Genomic DNA, 3,870 nt, shown 5'->3' on the forward strand with positions numbered 1-3,870 from the left:
CCTGTTCCAAAATCATAGGCCCTGGCTGGCCAGAACTGAAGTATGGACTGACCCACACAAAGCAGAGGCTAACAATTCACTGCCCGGAGAACTACTTAGCAGTTCCAGTCCAGTGCAATGAATTTACATATGCTGAGAAATATGGAATTGTAGCATAACGAGCTGAGATCACTTAGAAGTAATTTCTTGGAAGATCTCCAAATAGCTAAGAATGGATACAGAGAATTTTCAAGGCCCTTGAGACATTAGCATGTGGTTTAAATTCTACCCAGATCAAAATCTTTAAGTACTGGACTAATCTACTAAAGTTATTTAGTAGCAAGCATACTTTACCATTATTTGCAATTAAAAATGGTGGTGAATAAAGAGAACACTCTAAAACAAAGTTATGTTTCTTAAAGATTGTTTCAAGACAGCCAGAAAGAGCACAGTGGTTCTGTTTTCTTTCTTTCACAGACTTTGCACCTTTTTGAAAGAGCACTTTGGGATCCTCGATTACCTATTGATTATCAGAACTTTCTTCAACCTCAGAGTTCTTCTCAGTGCTGCATTGACTTCTTGGTTCTGTAGGCTATAGATGATGGAGTTCAGCATGGATGTCACTGCTGTATAGAAGATGACCAAGAGTTTATCAACTCCTGGTGAGTGGTTAGATTTAGGCCCCAAGTACTTTTGTCCCAACCCTACAAGGCAACCTATTCCCCATGAAACAATTGCCAAATGGGCACATACCCCATGACTCATTTGGGTTGCATAGTGAAGCAGGGCCATACAGTGGCCAAAGGCCATGGTGGTCAATAGGCAGCACTCAGTTATAACAAAAGTGTGAAGAAAAACATCTGTGTGGCACATCCCTCCTAAGAGAGCCTTCGCATCTCACTTACAAGACTCTCCACATCTTGGCTATGACAGAGCCAGTGTAACCAATTTCCAGGATACATAAGTTTGCCAGACAGAAGTACGTGGGGGTGTGGAGAGATGGACGGGTGCAGATAGCAAAGGCTATGAGAGTGGGATGAGGGTGAACAGGAGGAAACATTCTCCAGGGACCTCAGAGAACTTGGCAATTGCAAAGCATTTGACAGACAAGCCCTTCTCCTGCCACAAAGAGCAATTGACACTCATCTCCTGGAAGACAGAGCAGTAAGCCATTAGAAGGACCCCTGCAGATGAGAGATATTAATCCTTTTAATAATTTTAAAGCCTCAGTTACATAGAGTCAGAATCTTTCCCTGCAGTCACAAAAATCAAAGCTTAGAAATGATTTATTCTCACAGATTTTCATATCTAATACTTTCTATCTCAACACCAGGGGATTTTTCCAAAGTGTGCTAAGCATTGAGCCAAGTGTCCAAATATTTATAAAAGATGGTGAAACTTGTAGTCCTGGCTCTACTGAAGCTCAGGCAGAAGGTTTACCATGGGTCTAAGTTCAGTTTCACATGCTGTATAAGCTATCATTCAAAAGAAAGGAAAAGAAAACCTTGACTGTATCTCGATTTTTTACCCATTCTTATCATTAACTAGTTATCAATGTTTTGCAGAAAAACTGATCAACCCACTCATCTCTATGCTTTCCTGTTGCCACAGGTATACTCTCTCCAACCACCCCTTTGTCTGTGTGTGTGTTGGGCCCAGATTATTCTCTGATTACTATTATGAATAATCGAACCCACACAATAAAGGTATCATTTCCTCAAGACTCATCATTTTTCAAGGTAAAGTAAAATCAAATAATCATTGGATAAATAAATGATTACTGGTTTAAATACACAGAATTAGAGGCAGGGCACATCTCGATGCCTGCACAACAATGAGGTAGTCAGAGATGAATCTTAAGAAGTGTGAACTGAGCCATCAAAGAGAAGAAGGATCAACCAAACAGCACTATAGCCCTTCATGCCGTAGCCTTCAATATGGCAGCTGGTATCTGTAACTTAATAGTTCCTTTCTCTTTATAGAACATGTTTTCTTAGTGAGAGTATCACTGCGTAGGCATTAAATTTCTGTTTTTTTAATATCGTTCATGATATTCGATCAATCAGACTATTGATTTAAATAAAGAAAAAAAGAATAAAAAAGGTGGTGTCTTGATATGTAGTCCAGGCTAACCTGAAATTTCTAATTCCTCTCCTCAGTTTCTTGAATGTGAGTATTCTAAGAACAAGATATGGTGCCCGGCTTCATAGAAATTTCTTCCTATCCTTTCATCTCAACATCTTAGAATTCCACCAAACTACCTGTATTTCTGTACACATAGTATCTATACAGCTCATTCCTCTTTGCTCACTTTTGCATAGGGCAGCTGCTATGTGCTTGCTTGGTTACTTACATGGAAAACTGTTCAGTTTCAGCACAGCCTTGTCTGTTTTCAGATATCATCCTTCTCTTCTGTCTACAGTTACACTCTGTTTATCACACTGTAACTGCTTAAGTAGCTGTTAGCACTGTGGTGGTGACTACTTCTCATCTTGTTCACATTGTAACCTTATATGAAGACTGAGTATGGATTGCAAAGATCTTATCATTGTGTTTACCATCCTTACCAATCCATGAGCTCTCGTGTAATGAGAAGCACCTGTGTTTAGCTTACTTTGGCTCCTTGGGGATTCTGCCTGTCCCTTCCCGTTATATCTTCTGAAGCTCAGTCTCATGTCTCTCAAATATTGAAATGTGGCAAACTCATTTTTCTCCCAGTCTGATAACTTTCCCCTTCAAATGAGATGACCTTTCCTGTTTTGTGGGGTGTATATGTCTTTGCTGAAGTTTTGGTTTTCTTGCCAAAAGATACACCACTTTTTCCTGACAAGGGTAGGATAAAAGATATCACCAGCCTGTTAGTCTCTCTCTCTTCACTTGATATAATGAAATGTCAGAGATATGTGTGTAGATCAGCGCATGGTTGATCCATAAATCAAATGTGGGTATCAGTATTTCCAAATTATAAATAAACATGTTACCTATGTTCATAAATACCATATAAGACACACACCCACATGCACACACACACACACACACACACACACACACACACACACACACCTGTGTATGCCACATACACATGTGTGCCTGTATATTCATGCAGAAGCACACACAGGAGAAACACAATAGAGAAAGAGCACATGGAGTTTGTACATGAACTAAATTGTTACTATAAACAACAATGCAGGGTAACAGTATTTGTTTAAATCATGTTTCACCATTTGGTCACTTATAAAAGCAGCTAAGAGGGGTTGGGGATTTAGCTCAGTGGTAGAGCACTTGCCTAGCAAGTGCAAGGCCCTGCGTTCGGTCCCCAGCTCCGAAAAAAAAAAAAGAAAAAAAAAGCAGCTAAGAAAAAATGTATTCCCCATGACATTCCTTCTGTGTGAATTAAGTCAGTTTCCCAAATCACTTAAGTTGATTGGGTGCTGGATGCTTGTCAGCTACATGGGTCATGAGCATGTGTGCATGTGTACCCACAACTATTTTAGATTTACCTTTGTGTAAACTCTATTTTGGGGAATTTCTCACCATAATACATAATTTTCGTTTCTATTCACTAATTGATCACTAGATTATTTTTTATTGGGGATAATAGAAAACACGGCTCCCCAAAAACACAACTACAACAACAACAATGCAAAAATTACATAGTTTTCTCATCGGGGCAGGGGACATAGTCAGGTATACTAGCTTATTTTATCTATTAGATTAGATCTGCACCCATTCATGCAAAAGTTATAAAAATCTAAGTGTAGAGAACATAGGACAGACTTAAAGCTCTGACAATTATGAAGCAGGAAGTCTGTTGTACATACTTGACCCCTCAGTGGACTCTGCTTATGTAGAAAAATTGCTGGAATGCAGAGGATTCTATTGTGATGCATT

Source organism: Rattus norvegicus, chromosome 11, assembly GCF_036323735.1.
Source record: "Rattus norvegicus strain BN/NHsdMcwi chromosome 11, GRCr8, whole genome shotgun sequence".
Lineage (NCBI taxonomy): Eukaryota > Metazoa > Chordata > Mammalia > Rodentia > Muridae > Rattus > Rattus norvegicus.